Consider the following 20,883-nt stretch of genomic DNA (forward strand, 5'->3'; position numbering starts at 1 on the left):
GTGTGTGCACGCGCGTGCGTGCACATGTGTGCACGTGTAACACTGATATGGGGCCTGAACTCAGAGTCTTGAACTCTTGCTTGACTTTATTACGCAAGGCTGGCACTCTATTACTTGAGCCACACCTCCATTTCTGGCCTTTTGCTGCTTAATTTGAGATAAGACTCTCACAAACTTTTCTTCCGTGAGTAGCTTTGAGCCCTGATCCTCAGATCTCAGTCTCCTGAGTAGCTAAGATTACAGGCATGAGCCACCATGTTGTTATTTCTATTGTTATTCTCTCTCTCTCTCTCTCTACACCCCCACCCACTCCTGTATTTTTGTAGATTCAACAAGACTCTTCTAGAAGACTCCATATCCTTAGCATAATAATGCATCCCTTACAGATAGCTGGAAAGAGCTAGAACGTCTCCCTACCTCACCCTACCTCAACCACTCACCTGGGTCTTGGAATCTAAAGATGCCTCCAGAGAGATTTTTGTCAGAACCCAATAGAACTTTTACTTAGAACCAGAACCCATTTGGGGCCATGACTGCTTACATAGTAGGGCTGAGCATTATGTGGTCAGCATAGCTCATAATCACTCCACTGAACAAATGAGAGGCCAGGGCAGCACAGTCCTCCAGCCTGTAAGAACACCTCAGCCCGGACTCTGCGCAGAGATGAGCAACAAGGTGCTCAGCATGCTGACAGCTCTTCCCTGTGTGGTTTACTTGGTCATGAGGATGAAATTTGGTGATGAAGTGCTGAACTAAGCTTACTAGCTTCCTTGGTTAGAACAAGAAGAAAACCATGGCAGGGTAATTGGAATTAGATGGAAATCAACGAAGGATGTGTGTCGATTGGAAACTAAAACTGCATAGTGGTTAGAGGCCAAAGATGGTCAGCAGCTCACTTTTATGTCTGGTAGGTGATATTTCTTTTGTTTTCTTCTTTTCTCTTCTTTCTTATCTTTATCTCTCTCTTTCTGTTTCTCTCCTCTCTTTCTCTTTTTCTCTTTCATTCTCTTCCTTCCTTCCTTCCTTCCATCCTTCCTTCCTTCCTTCCTTCCTTCCTTTCTTTCTTTCTTTCTTTCTTTATTGTGGGGCCTGAACTCTGGACCTAGGTGCTGTCCCTCAGCTCTTCAGCTCAAGGCTAGCATTCTGCCACTTGAGCCACAGCTCCACTTCTGACTTTTTCTGCTTATGTGGTGCTGAGGAATTGAACCCAGGGCTTCATGCATGCAAGGCACGCACTCTACCACTGAGCCACCTTCCCAGCCCTCTTTTATTTTTTGTACTTTTTTTTTTTGCCAGTTCTGGGGCTTGAACTCAGGGCCTGGGCACTGTCCCTGACCTGCTTTTGCTCAAGACTAGCACTCTACCATCTTAGCCACAGCACTACTTCCAGCTTTTTCTGTTTATGTGGTACTGAGGAATCAAACCCAGGGCTTAATGCATGCTAGGCAAGCACTCTACCATTAAGCCACATTATTTGTTTTCTTTTTGTCTTTATGTACCAGTATTGAGGCTTGAACTCAGAACCTGGGCACTGTCCCTTGCCTTTTTTGTTCAGGCCTGGTGTTCCACCACTTGAGCCACAACTCCATTTCTGGCTTTTTTGGTGATTAATTGGAGATAACAGTCTCAGGGACTTTCTTTCTCAGGCTGGCTTTGAACTGTGATGCTCAGATCTCAGTCTCCTGAGTAACTAAGACTATAGGTGTGAGTCACCAGTGCTTAGCTGATAGGTGATATTTCTGCTATTTGCTAAGCAGCCTGGTTAGTGAGCGTACAATTTTACATATTGAAGAACTGTTCATATCATCATAGGAAAATGAAGATCATGTACCCATGACCACCTTTCTACCCCGTGCATAGGATCCTCTGATTTTAGACCTCACTAGACAGGTAAACAAGGTATTTGTGACCCAGATATAGAAAAAGAAGCAGGCATTTTTGTCTCTGCTCATTCTTCCCTGCCTCCATCCCCTAAAGTATGCTTTTTTACCTGCCCCTTGTGGCTCTCAACCCCCACTTCTGGGAGCAATTCCACAACAAGAGTTGGCTGCTATAAAGCTCATGCCTGTAAACCTAGTTACTTAGGAGGCTGCATTCTGAGGATTGTGAATCAAAGCCAGTCCAGGCAGGAAAGTCCATGGGACTCTTATCTCCAATTAATTATCAGAAACAAAGCCAGGAGTGGAGCTATGGCTCAAGTGGTACAGTGCTTACCTTAAGCAAAAAAGCTAAAGGATGCTCAGCCCTGACTAGTAGAAGCAAGGGTCTGACAATCCAAATTCTTCTTGGTCCCTTACAGATTTCTCATTTAGAATATGACTAGCTCACTGCTGTGAGCTTTCGGGACATGATCCATTTGTAACTTTGATCTGCATAGAGCTTTGTCTTTGCTAACACAATATGATAGTCAATATCCAGATATAAAGCAATGCAATAACAGGTACTCACCTACATCTTGGGGTCCTGACAACATGGGATGACCAATGTGAAGGCCCTTGAAACACACATGTGCAACCCCTTTACTTTCAACATCTTTTTTCTTTTTTTCAGTACCTGAAGTTGACTGCAATTGAATAACAGACCCAAACCAGGACTTCAAAATCATGGGGTGTTCTTATCTCCAGGCTCCTTGTTAAATAAAAAAATGTCATCGCAGCATCACAAGAACTTCTGGTGTGATCTCCATCTTTGCCTTTGTGTGTGTGTGTGTGTGTGTGTGTGTGTGTGTGTGTGTGTGTGTGTGTCTTTTAAGAATATTCAAAAAAGTTCTTGGTGTGACTCTTGAATATGTTCTCTCCTATTTCTAGCTCTGGATTTCTGTATACCACAAAAGAAAGAGCTGACTTAGAATAATGTATCCCAGACCACACCCAGGTGTTCATGGATTTTGTGTGTGGTGTTTCTAGATAAAAATATTTCTGAAGGTAACATGATGCTGGCCCCTGTACAGCACTGTATTTGATTACATTCTGGTAATCCTACCAGCTAACTTTATCTCAGAAGTGTGGGCTGTCCACAAATGACAGGACTATCATTGTAACCATATCCCATTCAGTGTGGGAGTCTGGCTTCATCTTGTCATTGTGGAGTAACAGAAGGGAAACTGTGATGGTGCACTGATCAACCCAATACTCCCTGGAGAGCCAGCTGGATCTATTATTTAAAGTCAGCTTGAAGATGTGGTTCCCCTCAGAATGGCCATGAGTTTCATGACCAGCTGTTACAAGAGGTTTATCCTGAAACGATTTCAAAAGTCAAGGGGAAAAAAAGTTTTTGGAACTGAGCAAACCAGAATTTGGAGAGGCCTTCTTTTCTATGGTCAATGCTGCCTTTTTTAGTTTTAGATTTGTTTTGTTTTGTTCAGTACTGAGATTTGAACCCAGGACCTCAATGTTTGCTAAGCAAGGGTTCTAGTACTTGAGCGAGGCCTCCAGCCCAGCCCTGGCTTTTTATCTAATTTTCTCACTGATGAGAACCTATAATCCTCATAGATTTTTCCAAGTTGTAGCATAAACCCTGGACCCTTGGGGTGTGCTGGAAGCATTGGGACTTTGCCGAATGATTTGCTGAAAATAATTCTGCTGATAAAATTCAAAACATACTGGTTTAAAATATGTATGTATAGATGTGTGTACATACATGGTATACACATGTTTACTCATGAACACATAGACATAGCTAGTGTCACTCAAATTTCTTTGTCCTTCCCTAAATTGTCTAGGTTAAGTTTAACAGTTGCAGCCTAGAGATTCTAAGAAGGGCCAGAAAGTTTTAGGAAAATGCTACATCCTTTATCTAAAGACATATTTTCTTCCCTGCCTTCCTCCCCTAGCCTAAAGGAAGAACTTGACTGTGTTTTCTAAATTGGATAAAATGTCAGATACATGGTACATTGATACCCACTCATGGTCTTCAAAATGATCTTTCAAAATTATGCTTTTGATTAGAAAAGTCTGTCTTCTCATTAGAGAACAAAAGAGGATGAATTCCTAAAATAAGGCAAATATTAAGGTTTAAGGTAAATTCTATTTCCTCAGAACTTTTCATTTATTAAAAATTTTAATATATAAGATGCATGTGATATCCTGCAATCAAAGGAAAATAACAAAAAGAGCTAAGGAGCTGGGCACTGGTGGCTATGCCTATAATCCTAGCTACACAGGAGGCTGAAATCTAGAAGACTACAGTTTTTGAAGCTAGCCCAGGTGGAAAAGTCTGACACTTCATCTACAATTAACTAGCAAAAATCTGGGCTGCAGGGGTGGCTCAAGTGGTAGGCCACCAAATGTGAGCAAGAGGCCCTGAGTTTAAATCCTGATGCTTAACCAAGTTCTTTTGGCTCATGCCTGTAATCCTACTACTGGGGAGTCTTTGGTTTAAAGCTAGCCTGGGCAGAAAATGCTGGGAAGTGGAGCTATGATTGAAGGGATAGGGCACCTGCTTTGAGCAGAAAAAGCCGAGTAAGAGCACAAGGCTCTTGACTCCAAGCCCCAGTACTAGCACAAAAAATAAATATTAATGAACAGCTCTAAAGTATTTATATGGTTTAGAACAGTGTCTGGCATGTAACAGCTGATAAATGGTAGCTTAAAAAATAGTTACTGGGCTAGGTGCCAGTTACTCATGCCTGTCATCATAGCTACTCAGAAGGCTGAGATCTGAGGATTGCAGGCCAAAGCCAGCCTGGGCAGGAAAGCCAATCAGCTATCAAAAAAGTGAAAATGGAGCTGTGGCTCAAGTGGTACAGCATTTATCTTGAGCTCAAAAGCACAGGGACAGCATCCAGGCCCCTGAGTTCAAGCTTCAGAACTAGCAGGAAAAAAAAATTATTGGGTTTCCATCTACCTAGCAGACCAGAGACACTATTCAACCCCCAGAAAATAATAAAATTACATACTATATCTGCATTTCAAATCTTCGCTTTTTTTAGTCACTTTGCATCAACAGAAAAGTATGGATTAGAAACACAAACTTGTTATAAATTATTTCCTGATAGATATTAACACTTCCCTCACTCCTTTCTTTTTTTTAAAATGTGCCCAAGTCACAACAAGATTTGAGGAAAGCACATGTCATGCAAGTGCGTGAGAAACCAATCATCATGCTTCTGAACAGGAAAAGGAATGACCCCTTTCTTTTGAAAAGCACAAAGCTCCTTAAGAAGTAATCAACTAGGTCCCCCAGCAACTTGACTATGCAGTAAATATTTCTTAAGTTGGTGCTTAAATTCCAACCTTTATTGGACAGATGTGGCTAGATTAAAATACCGGAAATGACAACCACAGGGGAAGTAGATAAACACTCAGCCTTTTAAGTTAGGCTTGCTGATGTTTAGCAAGCATTAACTAATTGAGACAACTCCTGGGTGAGGTGTTTCTTTACCTTTTCTAGCAGTGTCATCATCTTAGATACAAAAACTTGGCATAAAGCTAAATAATTTTGGGCCAGGTGCCGGTGTCTCACGCCTGTAATCCTAGCTACTCAGGAGGCTGAGATCTGAGGCTCACAGTGCAAAGCCAGCCCAGGAAGGAAAGTCCATAAGACATCTCCAATAAACGACCAGAAAACTGGAAAGTGGCGCTGTGGCTTAAGTGGTAGAGCACTAGCCTTGAGCTGAAGAGCTGAGGGATGGTGCCCAGGCCCAGAGTTCAAGCCCCACAACTAACCACCAAAAAAAAAAAAAAAAATTAATTTTGCACAGGAAATAATTACCTGCTTGAAAGATAACAGCACTTTGCATCTAAATAACACAAGCACCCATTAGAAATGCTAATGAAATGCTGAGACACTTGGAAAGTATGTTCTCTCAAGGCTGGCATTCATGGTTTCTACTTTGAACCATGCCTCTACTTCTGGCTTTTTCTTGGTTATTTGGAAATAAAAATCTCACAAATTTGACTGCTCCCAGTTAGCTTCAAACAGATCTTCAGATGCCAGCCTCCTGAGTAGCTAGGATTACAGGTGTGAGCCACTCAGGCCTGCCTACCAAAATATTCTTAAAAGATCTACCTTTCTGCACAATCCTTGTAGCATGCTATCATAGTCTTCCATTAGTGTCCACAGGGGGTGGAGTCCAGAACCTAAACTCCAACTCTACTGAACTACTAAGCTCTTATATAAAATAGTGTAGTATTGCACATAACCTACATACAACTTCCTGTATACTTTAAATCATTTCTGGATTACATATACCATCTAATGTAATATAATGCTATGTATTTGTTATACTGTATTCCTTAGGAAATTAGGATGGTACAGGTATCATTTCCCAATACTTATGCGTTTGGATGAACCTGAAGACCTATATATAAAAAGGCCATCATCAGCCAAGCACCAGTGGATCACACCTGTAATCCTAGATACACAGGAGGCTGAGATCTGAGGATCATATTTCAAAGCCAGCCCAGTCAAGAAATTCCATGAGACTCTTATCTCCAATAAACTACTAAAAAAAATTTGGAAGTGGCATTGTGGCTCAAATGATAAGCACTTGCCTTGAGCAAAAGCTGAGAGACAGGGCTGGGAAGTGGCTCAGTGGTAGAGCGCTTGCCTTGCATGCCTGAGGCCCTGGGTTCGATTCCTCAGCACCACATAAGCAAAAAGAAAAAAAAAAACCCGGAAGTGGCGCTGTGGCTCAAGTGGTAGAGCGCTAGCCTTGAGCTGAAGAGCTGAGGGACAGCACTCAGGCCCAGAGTTCAGGCCCTACAACCAGACTCAAAAAAAAAAAAAAAAAAAAAAAAGCTGAGAGGCAGCACCCAGGTCCAGAGTTCAAGTCCCAGGACTGGCAAAAAAAAAAAAAAAAAAAGCCAGCATCTCTGTAGATTACATCTGGTTTCTTGGTAGATATCTCTAAAAAAGTCATTTTGTTCTTTTTGACTCTGAGACCAGGTTCTACTGTGGTCATATTGATTGGAAAGGTAATCTTTTGGGAAGTATCACTGACAAGTCTGAGGTGGAGTCTAGCCACTAAGGTAGAAAGAATTCCTCAGGATCATAATTTAGATTCGTATACCCATCCAAAGGAACCTCTGGGCACATTTGCAATCCCATAATTAAGACTGATAATAGCACCATAAAACCCAAGCATTAGCTTCAGAGGAGAATGTCTGAGTAAGCATGCTATCCTAAAAGCAAACTGACTCTTAGAAGCTAGGTGCATGGGGGTAGTCATAAGAGTACCACATTTCCTGGCTACCAACCCACCCTACTAAGTGATCTGAGCAATAAGTAATGTAGTAAAGAAATTGCATTGCATGACTTAACTTGCAAGTGGAATTAAGAGCATGTGAATTAGGAGTACTTGACCATTTGCTGCTGGGAAGCCTCCAGATCTACCTCACTGTTTTGTTTTGCAGTATTTCAATACCAGTGAAGCTGAAGTTCCTACACCGGCTCATTGCAACCACTTGAACTTCTGTGGCCCTGTGCTGGGCTTTGTTCTTTGATATTCTCTTGAGAGAGAAACCGCTCCCAGTCCCATTGGTGGTTCCATTGTTTACCAGCTCTTTAAATTCTAAATATTTAGTATTAACCCTTTATCAGTTGTATATGTCTGCATTTATCATTTTCCTTTGAGAGAGGTTTGAAGCTTACCCCTGAAACAGATTGGCTCTGAAATGTACTGGCTGTGTGGATGAAGTTTAGGTATTAGGAGTTGGGTTAGTCAGCTTTCCATCACTTTAATATGCCTGAGATCAACTTAAAGGTTTATTTTGGCCCACAGTTTCGGAGATTTTCAGTCCATGCTTTCATGACATTGTAACCCTGTGACAGTATACCAGAATGGCAGTACATGGTAGGGGAGGCTATCCACCTATGGCTACCAGGAAGGAATCAGTGTTCTAATAGCCTCTTAAAGGGCACATCCCAATAAAGTAACTTTCTTCTACTAGGTCCCACCTCATTCTCCTCCCCTTCTTTCCTGTCTCCTCCCCTCCCCTTTTCTAGTCCCTCCCCATCTCTCTTTTCCTTTCTTCCCCTCTCCTTCTCCCTTTTTCCCTCTCCCTCTCTCCCTCTCCCCCCCTGTCTCTTTTCTGACTGTAAAGCTGTCACTATACTGCTGAGCCACACCTGCAGCCCTGTTTTTCACTGGTTATTTTTGGGATAGGATCTTGAGTCCCGGCCCAGGTGTGTGCCTAAGCTGGGATTTCCCCTCCTTTTAAGTTTTTGTGATCACTGGAACTGTGATGCCAGCCACAGCTTCTCTATGTAGAAGAAGGAATCCTTTTCCCAGGTTGGCCTGACATCTCAATTTTACTCTCTTGGTTTCCCATGTAACTTGGGATGACAGTGTGAGTTTTTGTTTTCACATGAAAACATCAGTTCCACCAAACCTGAGGTTTGGGTTACTCTTAGGGCCAGAGATGTCTTCTGAGGGAAGCGGGGGACAATAGAAAGCAATAGATGTGAGTTTAGGGCTTTGTGGGTCATGGTAGAAGTTTAGGGTTTTTATTTTGTTTTGTTTTTTGCCAGTGCTGAGGCTTGAACTCAGGTCCTGGACACTGCCCTGGGCTTGAATTATTTATTTTTATTTTTGTCTCAAGGCTATTGCTCTATCACTTGAACCTGTTACAGGTAAGAGTCTCATGGACTTCGCTGCCTGGGTTGGCTTTGAATTGTGATCTTCATATCTCAGCCCCCTGAGTAGTTAGGATTTTAGGCGTGAGATACTGGTACCAAGCTTAGATTGTATTTTTAATTTATTTTTTTTTTATTTTTTATTTTTTTCCGGTCGTGGGGCCTGAACTCTGGGCCTAGGCACTGTCCTTCAGCTCTTCAGCTCAAGGATAGCACTCTACCACTTGAGTCACAGCGCCACTTCCAGGTTTTTTCTTTTTGCTTATGTGGTGCTGAGGAATCGAACCCAGGGCCTCAGGCATGCAAGGCAAGCACTCTACCACTGAGCCAACTTCCCAGCCCTTAGATTGTATTTTTAAGTGGAAAGCCATTAGAAGTTTTCAAGAAGAGTGAAGATCTGACTTATGTCTGTTGAAAATTAACCAGATATTAGTCGCTCACACCAGCAAGTTTCTAGCTACTCAGGAGACTGATGTCTATTGAGGATCTTAGTTCGAAACCAATTGGAACAGACACACTTGAGAGACTTTTAAATGGCAAAAAGCTAGAAGTGGAGCTGTGGCTCAAGTGATAGAACACAACCTTGAGTTGGACCTGAGTTCAAATTCAGTGTCAACACACACACACACACACACACACACACACACACACACATTTTAAAAGACAATCTGATTAGCATGATGGCAGCAATATCAGAGGTAGAAAGTTGCATCTGCAAGAAAAGAAATGTAAGAAGATGGTAACGATCACATTTTAGATATGCCAAATTTGATACATTGTATTCCCTTGTGGCTTATAACATCAACACCTACAGAGAAGTTATGAATAAGAAGGAATTGTAATACCTACCTCTGAAACACTACCCCCCCAGCTCATTCAAGTTATTTATAAGAATCTGACATTAATGGTGGTTGATGATAGTAGGACCCATGCATGCGTTCAGTAGTTTCTATGTGTCAGGAGTTATATTAACCATTTCATTAACCTACCCTCATCGTAGCATCATAACAAACCTTATTAGGAGTCATTATCTGTGTTTTACAGGTGAAGAAATGAAGGTTCATGAGGATGCTTTAGTAATTCAAGGTCAATCCTGTAAGTGGCAGATTTGAAACTCGGGAAGGTCTCGTTGGTGCCAATACTGTTCCTTTGAACCACTTGCCAAACCATGTTCTGGAGGCGAGCGGGGGCTTGATTCAGTGGTTTGGGCAGTCATTCCTGCCGAGCCCGGAGCTGGGTCTAACAGTGCAGAAATGTTCATTTGAGAAGGGACCTCCGTTCCTCGGGTTCTGTAAACCTAGGAGACTCTGGCTTTGGCATGGAATGGTTTCGGGTTAATGTCATACGGAGAGAAGCCAAAGGAGACGGAGCTGCTCCTCCGCCTACTGGGAACGTGGCGGTGGAAACCACAGCTCCATTTTCCCGGGGACCAGCGAGCCCGCCATCAAAGCAGCTGCTTGTTCCAGCAGCTGGCGACGCCAGGACCGGGACGCAGCCCCAGAACTGAGGCCGCCTTGTTCCCTCCACAGAGGCCTCTTTCCCGAACGGCCCACAGCTGCCACTCGGAGTGCGTTCTCTGCGGCGGGGAGGCGGCACGGCGCGGGGGCCCCGGCTTTCCCCGGGGCTCGAGGCTAGACCCCATCCGAACTGGACCCTGTGTATTGCTTCATCTTTGCACTGAGAGGACGACACGAACCACCACCACCACCACATCACCCTTCCCCCCCCCCCCCCCCCAGGAACTATGTTAACCAGCTCATAAACGTTTCCTGCTAGAAAGCGGCTTTCGTGGCCGCCTGTTTGATCCAGGGTCAGCTCAGGGAGGAGGGAGCGAGTTCGGGAGCTGGCAAGCGGAGAACAAGCGACCCCCTCCGGGCCCCGCGTCGCCACGCCCCTCGTCCCGCCCTTCTCGCGTAGCCTCGCCCCTCTGCTCTCTCACCATTGGCTGGTCCGAAAGACGCGGGGCGTTGTCTGTTTGAATGGGAGCGCCTGGAGCCGGACGCACGCGCAGAAGAACGCAGGCGCCTGGGGGGGCCGGCGGCGCCGAGGGACTCCTGAGTGACAGAGGGTCGCTCTGGAGTAAGCGAGGGGAGGCCAGCGCTCTGGCCCACGTGACCAGCCGGGGGCGGGCGCAGGGGGCGCGCCCGGGCCTCCCGCGGTGCCCCTGCCTGGCGCGGCGCCCGCGGAGAGCGGACTCGCCCGGGGGAGGAGGCGCCGTGGCCCCCAGGCTGAGGCCGGAGGCGGCTGCTCGCAGAAGCCCGCCGCGCACCCCGTACTCTCCGGCCAGCGGAAGGTGAGTCGTGCTCGGCGCCCGCGGGAGCGAGTGGGCCGGGGGGCCGGCGGCTCGGGACACCCCGCTTTGTTCCGGTCCGGGAACCCGGCAGTCGGGGTGGGGAGCGGCGGGTCGCCCCGTGGCCAGCGCTCGGTGGCGGTTTCGTGTGAGGAGTTTTGCGGGAGCCGCAAGTTTAAGAGTTTAGTGACGTCCCCCGAGCCAACCGCCGACCGTGGGCGCGGTGCCCGCGCGGGGTCGGCGCGGGTCGGGCCCCGCACCTGCGGCCCCGCGCCCCGCGGGCTCGGGCCGCCTGGGTCCGCACGGACCGTGCGTCGCCGGTCCACTCGTGACCTTTGGAGCCACCCACCTGTCGCCTCCCGGTCGGTCCGCTGACCCCGGTGAAGTGGCTTGTGAAACGCGGAGTTGGGAGTGAGCGCGCACGAGTGAGCGTGTTCCTCCCCGAGCCCGGCCGGCCGCCTTCCCGCTCGCGGTGGGGGGCTGCCGGGCCCGGGAGGGCCGGGACCCGCCCGGGGACGTCGCCGTCTCCGACCCGCCGGAGGAGCGAGGGAGCGAGGCTGGCGTGTGCTGTGCACGGTTCAGCCGGGAAAGAAGGGGACCGCGGCCCCTGGGTGCGTGCGTGCGTGCGTGCGTGTGTGTGTGTGTGTGTAAGTGTGTAAGTTAACGTGATCAACCGAGCTGGATGATCAGGGTGTGTAAGTGTGTAAGTGTAAATTAACGTGATCAGCCGAGCTGGATGGTCAGGGTGTGTGTGTGTCTGTGTCTCTGTGTCTGTGTGTGTGTGTAAGTGTAAGTTAACGTGATCAGCCGAGCTGGATGGTCAGGGTGTGTGTGTGTCTGTGTCTCTGTGTCTGTGTGTGTAAGTGTAAGTGTAAATTAACGTGATCAGCCGAGCTGGATGGTCAGGGTGTGTGTGTGTGTGTGTGTGTGTGTGTGTGTGTACGTACGTGTACATTAACGTGATCAACCAAGCTGGATGGTCAGGGTGTGGGTCTGTGTGTGTGTGTGTGTGTGTGTGTGTGTGTGTCTGTGTCTGTGTGTGTGTGTCTGTGTGTAAGTGTAAGTTAACGTGATCAGCCGAGCTGGATGGTCCAGCTGCCTCTCCCGGGCGCCCGGGAGATCATCTGGCTCTTACGCGGCCCCCCGCGACGCCTGCGCAGCTTTGATGGTTGTAAAGGTGGAGGGGTGACTGAGGAGGATGGGCACGATAGGGGGGCGGGGGGGGGCGGGGCGGCCTCAGACTGACTCCTACTTAGGCCTGGCCTCCTTGAGTGGGTTTCTGGCAAGCCGTTTTCTCAGGCTGTTGTTTAGAAGGACGGTGTGCGGGTTTACGAAGTTAAAAGCTGCGTGGTCCTGTTGTAGGTGCTTAGCTCCTACCATCCTCTGAGAAGATAAGCGCGCTAGTTGTATTTTCTTCCTTTATTGAGTCAGACGTGCGGCACTACACGTGTATTTTAGTATAAACCCGAGACTTGGTCCTAGGCTAAGTATAACAATAATAACATTCAGTAGTTTTAAACGTTGTTGGCTTTTTTTTTCTCTCTCTCTCTCTCCCAATACTGGGGATTGAACCCAAGGCCATGCACAAGAGGTAGGAAAAAAGCTTTACTGCTTAGCTCCATCCTCATCTCTTTTTAAGACAATGTCTTGCTGAGTGTCCCGGGGTGGATCTGAACTTGCAGTCCTTCTGTCCTAATCTCCTGCAGGAGTAGCTGAGGTTGCAGGCAGGCATGGGACACAAATGGCTTTTTCTTTTCTTTGGGGGGGCGGGGGCCAGGGAGGGCCGAGCCAGACCTTGGGCTTAGGATCTCCTATTCTCACTGGTTTTTGTTTTTTTTTTTTTTTTTGCTTAAGGCTTGTGCTCTATCACTTGAGCTTCTGGCTTTTTGCTATAGTTAATTGGAGTTAGGAATCTCTTGGATTTGTCTGCCCTGGCTAGCCTCAGACCACACTCCTCAGAGCTCAGCCTCCTAAGTAGCTAGGGTTAAAGGCATGATCCTCAGGCACCCAGCTAAAATGGCCTTTTCTTAAGCATAAAATAGTTCTAAGATTTACTTAAGAAAATAAAATGTCGTAGTCCTTTGGAATCCTAAAAAATTGAAAACTTGAATAGGCATTCGACTTTATAACAACAACTTATAAAATAGCAACTATTCACATCATTCTTAATTATTGACCATTTTGTTAAGCCAAACACTGAGGTAGGTGCTTAAATTATATCTGTTTATGACAACACAGGTAACTGTCATTCTGCCCACATCAACTCTGAGATTTTAGCAAAGATTATGTTACTAGTAAGTCATACTGTTGGGATTCAAACCATGGTCTGACCCCAGAGCACATGCTGATCACTTCTGTTTTGTCTATTTAAAGCCCCACTTGTCTCTGCATCACATTTGTAGGGCATTATTCTACTTTAAGATGCTTGTAGATGCTGTCTTGTTGAGGGAATATTTCCATGCTTCTGAAACTGCCCTCTAGCCGTCACTGCCATCTGAGTCACATATTTTCAGTATCCTTTTAATCATCTTTCTAAAAACATTTAAGAGTAAAACTTTTCTGAGTTTCTTGCATAATTATGATGTGCTCCATTTACCATGGAGAAAGAAATACGCTGAAGTCAGGTTTCCTCATTAGTATAGAATCCCCTTGATCAACACAGGATCTTGCCCAGGCCAGGCAAGTGCCATTCCATACCATTAACCTACTCTCTTAACCCAGTATTACAGAATGCTTTTCTGCTTCATACATAGTTCCTGTTTTCTTCCCAGGCAAGAAATCAAAGATGTTTGTTTGACATCTATTTTTAAATATATATTTTTATTGCAAAGATATTGTACAGAGGGGTTACAGTTACATGAGTAAGGTAATGAATGAGTACATTTCCTATCGAGGGGTTTTTACTCCCTCCTTTGTTGACATCTATTATGTATTTGATATTCTGTGTTAAGAAAAGGCTTCTTGTTCAATAGTTGTTTTCTAATATCTTTCTCGTCTCTTCTTTCTGCCCTATATGATGCTACCAGTTTATCTTCCGGGCATACATACAACTTTGCTATTTCTTTTTTTTTTTTTTTTTTTTTTTTTGGTCGGTCATGAGTCTTGAACTCTGGGTCTGAATGCTGTCCCTCAGCTCTTCAGCTCAAGGCTAGTGCTCTACCACTTGAGCTACAGCGCCACTTCCAGTTTTCTGGTGGTTCATTAGCGATAAGAGTTTCACAGACTTTCCTTCCTGGGCTGGCTTTGAACCGCGATCCTCAGATCTCAGCCTCCTGAGTAGCTAGGATTACAGGTGTGAGATGCCGTCACCCGGCCAACTTTGCTATTTCTTTGTTGAAAAAATCCCCAAGGTTCATTATTGTATTAATGCAGTGTCAAATACTGTATGTGCTTCAACGACTGCAAGTACTTTGGTACTGTTCTGCCTTCTCATACATCATTTTCACTCCTCCTAACTGGGTGCTTTTCCTGGGACCCGCAGCTTGAGACAGTTCTTTTCAACAGAATGCCTTTCTTGCATTTGCCTAATTAGAGCTGCCATCCTTCAAGATGTGATACAGCTTTCCTTGCTTCTGTCTTTTTAGATCCTTATTCTTTTTTAATTTTAATGTTTTTTATTGTGAAAATACTGTACAGAGGGGTTACAATGACATGGGCAAGATAGTGAGTACATTTCTTATCAAGCATTGTGGCCTCCTCTTTTGTTTACCCTTCCCATCCCTTCCCATCCTCCCTCCCCTCCCACCCAATCCTTCCCTCCCACCCAATCCTCCCCCTCCCCAAGTTGTAAAGTTCGTTTTCCACATGACAACTTGTACTTCTCATTGTTGCAACAGGTCCACCTGTATACTTATTTAAACGACTTGTTTTTCCCCTTCCCCTCCACAAATTATACCGACATTTTTAGATCCTTATTGTCTCATCATTCTATTATTATTTTGTGCTGGCACTCGGGCTTGAACTCAGCATATAGATGCTGCCCTTTAGCTCTTTCCACTCAAGGCTGGTGCTCTATGATTTGAACGAAACCTTTACTTCCAGCTTCTTGCTAGTTAATTGGAGATAGTCTCACAGACTTTTCTGCCCAGGCTGGCTTCCGCTTGTTGGTAGGATTACAGGCATGCACTGCCCAGTTCTCATAACATTCTTTTTTTCTTTTTTTTTGGCAGTCATGGGGCTTGAACTCTGGGCCTGAGCTCTGGCCCTGAACAATTCCACTCAAGGCTAGTACTCTGCCACTTGAGCCACAGTGCCACTTCTGGCTTTTTCTGCTTATGTGGTATTAAGGAATCAAACCCAGGGCCTCATGCATGCAAGGCAAGCACTCTACCACTGAGCCACCTTCCCAGCCCTTCATAACATTATTAAACTGCATAGAAACATTTACTTTCCCATAGAAGGGTTATTGCTAACTTCAGAGTAGACTCATGTTTGAATTATTTTCCTCTGAAGAATTCTGAGCTAAACCTCTACAGACTTATTTTTTCATTTATAATCTTTCAAATTTGGGATTTATGTCTGTGTGTTTGAAAATGATTTTGCCTGTTTAAAGCCCTGCAGTGTCTGGGCCACTCCCAACTACTAGAGAGGCAGAGATTGGGAGGATCACAGTTTGAGGATAGCCTGACAGTTATTAGTAAGATCCTATCTCAACTCAACAAGCTATGATTATCCATTATTGTAAATCCCAACCACACAGGAGGTCATAGGTAGGAAGATTAAGGTCTAAAGCCAGGCCTGGATATTGGGAAACCCAACCTAAAAAATAACAAAAGTAAAGGGGATGGGATAGGAGCATGGCTCATTAACAAACCTATATGGCAAGTTAGAAGCCCTGAATTCAAACCCCAGTATCCCTCCCCCACCCTTCCCCCACAACACACAAATTGACGATAATTTTTTTTTTTTTGGTCAGTTTTGGGACTTGAACTCTGGGCCTGCGCGCTGTCCCTCAGCTCTTCAGGTCAAGGTTAGCGCTTTACACTTGAGCCACAGCACCACTTTTTTTTTCTGAGCCACAGCACCACTTTTTTTTTCTTCTGGTTTTCTGGTGGTTGTTTGAGATAAGAGTCTCATGGCCTTTCCTGCCTGGGCTGTCTTTGAACTGTGATCCTCAGATCTTAGCCTCCTGAGTAGCTAGGATTACAGGCATTAGCCACCAGGGCCTGCCTAATGATCAGTTTTCAGAATGGAATTGAATAGACTCTAAAAAGATAAATTTTAAATACAACTTTTTAAAAAATCATGTATTTATTTTTGTTCAAGTCCTGGGGCTCAAAATCAGGGCCTGAGTGCTGTCCTTGAGCTTTTTGTTTTTGTTTTGTTTTGTTGCCAGTCATAGGGCCTGAACTCTGGGCCTCAGCGCCGTCCCTCAGCTTTTCGGCTCAAGGCAAGCGGTCTACCACTTGAGCCACAGCGCCACTTCAGGCTTTTTCTGCTTATGTGGTGCTGAGGAATTGAACCCAGGGCCTCATGCATGCAGGGCAAACGCTCTACCACTGAGCAACCTTCCCAGCCCTGTCCTTGAGCTTTTGTGCTCAAGGCTAATACTCTACCTAGCCACAGCTCCAAGTCTGGCTCTTTTTTTAAAAAAACAAAAAGTATTAAGATAGGAAAAGAAAATGACACAGTTTTATGAATTTTTTTTTTGGGGGGGTCCGGTCGTGGGGCCTGAACTCTGGACCTGGGCGCTGTCCCTCAGCTCTTCAGCTCAAGGCTAGCACTCTACCACTTGAGCCACAGCACCACTTCCGGCTTTTTTCTTATGTGGTGCTGAGGAATCAAACCCAGGGCCTCAAGCATGCAAGGCAAGTGCTCTACCACTGAGCCACCTTCCCAGCCCCTGAATTTTTTTGTTTTTAGAAACTTAGCTTAGTTTGAACCATTATAATTTTCATATTACAGACATTTTCTTGTTCTCTCTTGTGCTTTGTGACCTGAATAATTATTTGGAAAGTACTAAATGTAATTATAGTTCATTAAAAAGTAAAGTTGGGTGTTGGTAGCTCACACTTGTCATCTTAGCTACTCAGAAGGGTAAGATCTAAGGATCACAGTCTGAAGCCAGCCAGAGCAGGAAAGTCTATGAGACTCTGTTAACCATCCACAGTACCACTTGCAGTTTTCTAGTGATTTATTGGAGATAAGAGTTTCACAGACTTTCCTGCCTGGGCTGGCTTTGAACCATGATCCTCAGATCTCAGCCTCCTAAGTAGCTAGGATTACATGCATCAGCCATTGGCACCCAGCTGGTACTGGGGTTTGAATCAAGGCTTCCAGCTTGCAGAGCAGGAACTCTACTGCTGAACCTTGCCTCTGCTAGTCTAATGTACATAGCTAAGATAAGACTTTTCTTTAATTGAACATATTTATACTATTATTTTTCATCTCCATAGTGAATGTCAAACCCAGGGTCTCATGCATGCTAGGCAAATGCTCTCTCCTTGAGTTACATCCTCCAGCAGCTACATATTTATACTCACAAAGGTAAATAATCTGATCCCTCATCCCCCGAGTTCATTTTGATAAATGCTATTTCATTGGTCAGAGGCGCAGAGGCATTATGCCTTTGTGTTCCTCCGGTAAGCGTATCCATAATCTGATATTTAATTCAGCAATTACTTTGACAGTGTAGAAATTTAACCACTTTGAAATTTTAAAGCAGCCATTTTATCCTCTATTAAATTATTATCACTAAGGAGTATAGTCAGAAGGTAGCAGGGTTTTCTTTTTTTTGTTTGTTTATGCCAGTTCTGGGGAGCTTTTTCATTCAAGGCTAGTTCTCTACCACTTGAGCCACAGCTCCACCTGAACCACAGCTCCACTTCTAGCTTTTTTTGGTGGTTAATTGGAGATCTGAGTCTCATGGGCTTTCTTAAAGCCTGGGCTGGCTTTGAACCTCACCCCTCAGATCTCTGCCTCCTGAGTAGTTAGGATTACAGATACGGTCCATCAGCATCCAGCAAAGACAGCAGTTTAGTGTCCCTTCCTGTTTTATCCACCCCCAACAACCCTTTCATATTCAGCTTCTTTCTGATTTGTCATGGGCTGCTAAACCCTAAGATACTAATAACTATTTGTGCAGTAATCATATCCCCAGTGCTTTATATTGAGATTGCTGGGAACAACATTGATTACAAGCATTCCACATTTCCTATGGAAATAGACTCATACATCCATACTTGGCCTTTTCTCATGGTTAATAACAATGCTAAATGAAGTATTGAAATATCCAAGTCCCCTTTTTATAGACTATATTTCAGTATTTATATACTTTGAAATTTCAGTGTAGGTTTTATTAGTGTTTAGACTATCCAGGGAGCAGAGTACCTTTGAACTTTACATAATGGAATTTTTTTTTTTTTTTTGTCGGTCATGGGGGCTTGGGCGCTATCCCAGCGCTCTTCAGCTTAAGGCTCTACCACTTGAGCCACAGCACCACTTCCAGTTTTCTGAGTGGTTTATTGGAGGTAAGAAGACTCTCACGGACTTTTCTGCCCGGGCTGGCTTTGAACAGTGATCCTCAGATCTCAGCCTCCTAGCTAGGATTACAAGTGTGAGCCATCAGGACCCAGCTTATTGTGTGTGTGTGTGTGTGTGTGTGTGTGTGTAGATAGATAGACAGACATTTCTCAATAAGAAAGGAAGTTAAATCATTCCTTGATCTTCAAGGGCTTTTGGTTCTATGACATTTTCCTCCCAGATATTCAAGAACAAAAATCAAAGTTTGAACTTAATTGTGCCTTCTCAACCAATAGCTGGACACAGGCATATGTGCTTGTCATCTGACTACATATGACTATCTGAGACGCTGAGATTGGGAAGATCACAGTTTCAGCCTGAGCAGAAAATGTCTGCAAGATAATAGCAGAAGCTGGTGTGCGGTGCATATACTTGTTATTCTAGCTATGGGGAAAGTGGAAAAGGATGATGCTCCAGGTATGTACCTGGACAGGCAAGAAGACCCTGTCTCAAAATAACCATGCAGAAAAGGGCTGGAGGTATGGCTCAGCCTATTCTGCCTGTCTTGGACACTTCCTAGAAGTCCACTTAGCTGTATAAAGAGTCTTCTTTTGACTTTCTCATCATGTAATTACATGTGAAGCAATAAAAGTTGATCTTTCTATATGTTTGTTAATTTCTTGAATGTGATCAAAATTATTGCTTTATCTTTATTTCTTTCTAGTTGGACAAATTATGTTACTAACAGTTTTTGTTATTTGTGAAGTTTGTGGAACATTGTTTTGGAAGATGCTATTAGGGGGTGAATATGTTTCTTTTTAGTTGTAAGTCTTAACAGAGGTTTAAGGTTAAAGTGTGATCGTGTACTCTAAGCTTATAAACCATTAGTGTTTGTGAGACTTTATATCAAATTAGTTTAGAAAATAAATGTAATTAACAAAATAAATTCTCTCAGATAAAAACTTTATGGCTGTGGGGACACAGTGGCAAAAAGAGCTTGCCTAGCATATACAAGGCTTCAGATTTTATCCTTTTTGTTATTGTTGGTCATAGGGCTTGAACTCTGAGCCTGAGCGCTATCCCTCAGCTCTTCAGCTCAAGGCAAGCGTTCTACCATTGAGCCACAGCACCACTTCCAGTTTTCTGGTGGTTAATTGGAGATAAAAGTCTCTTGGACTTTCCTGCGCAGGCTGGCTTTGAACTGTGATCCTCAAATCTCAGCCTCCTCAGTAGCTAGATTACAGGTGTTAGCCACTGTCGCTCGGCTTCAGATTGAATCTTTAGCACAAAACAGTAAATAAAAATTTTAAATTGCTTGTGACTATCAACCAGCTAGATAAATTGGATGCTAAAAGGACAATTACAAAAAAGATGATAGATTCCAAGTAAAACCGAAAGCATATTTCCAGTCAGAATCCCCAGTCGTATCTTAACTTTTATTTTTTCAGTGAGGTTTGAATTTAAATCTTGGAACTTGCTAGGCAGGTGCTCTTCTGCTGAGCCATACCTGCAGCCCTCTTCTGCAGTGGTTATTTTGAGACAGGGTCTTCTTGCCTGTCCAGGCACATACCTGGAGCATCATCCTTTTCCACTTTCCCCATAGCTAGAATAACAAGTGTGTGCACTGCACGCCAGCTTCTGCTGTTATCTTGCAGACATTTTCTGCTCAGGCTGAAACTGTGATCTTCCCAATCTCAGCCTGTCATGTAGTCACATGTAGTCAGATGACAAGCATATATGCCTGTGTCCACCTCAATATTCTTTTTTTTGGGGGGGGGGCCTGAGCACTGTCCCTCAGCTCTTCAGCTCAAGGCTAGCGCTCTACCACTTGAGCCACAGCGCCACTTCCGGCTTTTTTCTTTTTGCTTATGTGGTGCTGAGGAATCGGACCCAGGGCCTCAAGCATGCAAGGCAAGTGCTCTACCACTGAGCCACCTTCCCAGCCCCAACCTCAATATTCTTTAAACATAAAATTTCCAGTTCCAGTGGCTGGGAATGTAGCTTAGTGGTAGAATGCTTGCCTAGCATGCATGAAGCACTAGGTTCGATTCCTCATTACCAAATAGACAGAAAAAGCCAGAAGTGGGGCTGTAGCTCAAGTGGTAGAGTGCTAACTTTGAGCAAAAAAAGCTCAGGGACAGTGACTAGGCCCTGAGTTCAAGTCCCAGGACTGGCAAAGAAAAAAAAGAAAAAGAAAAAGAAAAAAAATCTCCAGTTCCAATTCCTGGTCCTGTCATTAATTTTTTTTTTACCTAATGAATAAATTTATAATTTAATTTTTTGCATATTTAAGTGTAGATATATAGAGATGCACTTATACTGTATTATTTATAAACTAGATATTTGTATATGTACTACTTATAAACTGGATATCTGTATATATAATTTACTAATGTTTATTATTAAATATAAACACTGAAATATATGTACTTATGCATATACACATATAGTATTGAATATATAGTATAAATATAATAGATATACAGTATTGTTAACTATGTAATATAGAACATAAGTGTTGCAACATGAATTGCTACATGAATCATGAGTCAAGA

The 20,883-nt window shown here is 44.3% G+C and overlaps 2 protein-coding genes, 1 long non-coding RNA gene and 1 pseudogene across 6 annotated transcripts in view; 2 read left to right on the plus strand and 2 right to left on the minus strand.

The window, feature by feature from the left end:
• Aknad1 (AKNA domain containing 1) overlaps positions 1-520 on the minus strand; it is a 36,816-nt gene extending 36,296 nt beyond the window's left edge. The window contains exon 1 of the mRNA XM_070006181.1: positions 441-520. The gene's annotated coding sequence lies outside the window, so the exon portion shown is untranslated. The remainder of the gene's footprint in view (positions 1-440) is intronic.
• LOC138816443 (uncharacterized) lies at positions 416-2,667 on the plus strand. The gene is made up of 2 exons (XR_011368667.1): positions 416-907; positions 2,551-2,667. It is a non-coding gene; the product is annotated as an uncharacterized lncRNA (long non-coding RNA).
• A 2,359-nt stretch (positions 2,668-5,026) lies between these two features.
• On the minus strand, positions 5,027-5,124 carry LOC138817406 (small nucleolar RNA U13; annotated as a pseudogene).
• Positions 5,125-10,598: 5,474 nt separating this feature from the next.
• Positions 10,599-20,883, plus strand: part of Gpsm2 (G protein signaling modulator 2) — a 38,685-nt gene continuing 28,400 nt past the window's right edge. For 2 of the 4 annotated variants that reach the window (XM_070006172.1, XM_070006175.1), the window contains exon 1: positions 10,599-10,870. The gene's annotated coding sequence lies outside the window, so the exon portion shown is untranslated. Of the gene's footprint in view, positions 10,871-11,324; positions 11,479-20,883 lie in introns of those variants that run through there. The other 2 variants (XM_070006174.1, XM_070006176.1) reach the window with 2 other exon arrangements.

This window comes from Dipodomys merriami, unplaced genomic scaffold, assembly GCF_024711535.1.
Source record: "Dipodomys merriami isolate MVZ:Mamm:240054 unplaced genomic scaffold, mDipMer1.0.p SCAF_7, whole genome shotgun sequence".
Classification (NCBI taxonomy): domain Eukaryota; kingdom Metazoa; phylum Chordata; class Mammalia; order Rodentia; family Heteromyidae; genus Dipodomys; species Dipodomys merriami.